Here is an 895-nt window from a genome sequence, read left to right as displayed (position 1 = left end):
TGGAAGACTTAGCTGTGTACAACATTACTTAGCCAATTGACTGTAACTCATTACATTTAATTAAGCGCTGGGTAGGTGTTCCTATATTTAATAAAACACACGGGATAATAAGCAGGCAGTGAAATGAAGTTTAGAATTAACACTTTGTCATGGTGCATTTTTAATAGTGATGATATTATTCTCAGCAGTGTCTTTTCCTTAACATCATCTATTCATATGCAAATATCCCTGCAATATTTTTCCTCCTTCCCTTCGATAAAATTGGCAAATAATAATGAATCATTTCATAAATAATGGGCTTAGAGGCTTATCAGGGCAGGCTGGCCAGTGCTGCCGCCTTATCTCTCCTGGACACATTGCTGAAGTGTTCCTCTCTCCATACTAAATAGGAAGCTGCCTTAGCTGGGGATTAGATCCAATTCTGCTGCAGCCACCCAACTACTCCCCTAAAAACACCCACTGCAGCCATGGATAGGCCACAAAATGGCTTCAGTCACTTTCACACATGAAAGGCGCACGGTGAGTACTTGCCTTTGTCTTTTGGATGGCGCAGGGAGCTGTGATCAGACGGGTGTTTTTTGGGGGGGCTCTGAGATATGGGGAGGGGGGAGGAGGTGAGCCCCTCTTTGTTTCCAGGGCGATTTTTCGTCGATTAGGAAGAGAAGTGAAGGATATACAAGGAGAAAACGACATTTTATATTGCTATTATGACAGGTCTGGGGCTATGGGGGAGTCGGGCACAGGGAATAATGCCACGTACAGCGCTATGGAGCGATCTGTACTGACGCAATAACCTTGCCATGTATCGGTATGTACGGATGTGGTCTATAGATGTGTATGTGTGCCCATCATATATGTGTCATGTGTCAGATGTACATGTGTGCGTTTTAATTTA

The 895-nt window shown here is 43.6% G+C and overlaps 1 protein-coding gene across 1 annotated transcript in view; it reads left to right on the top strand.

Moving 5' to 3' along the window:
• The first annotated feature begins 364 nt into the window (after positions 1–364).
• TAL1 (TAL bHLH transcription factor 1, erythroid differentiation factor) overlaps positions 365–895 on the top strand; it is a 15,339-nt gene continuing 14,808 nt past the window's right edge. Inside the window, exon 1 of the mRNA XM_018553019.1 lies at positions 365–519. The gene's annotated coding sequence lies outside the window, so the exon portion shown is untranslated. The remainder of the gene's footprint in view (positions 520–895) is intronic.

Source organism: Nanorana parkeri, unplaced genomic scaffold, assembly GCF_000935625.1.
Source record: "Nanorana parkeri isolate BGI_ZX_2015 unplaced genomic scaffold, ASM93562v1 scaffold106, whole genome shotgun sequence".
Classification (NCBI taxonomy): Eukaryota; Metazoa; Chordata; class Amphibia; order Anura; family Dicroglossidae; genus Nanorana; species Nanorana parkeri.
Note: the sequence above shows the minus strand (reverse complement) of the source record. Positions and strands in the feature narration are given on the sequence as shown.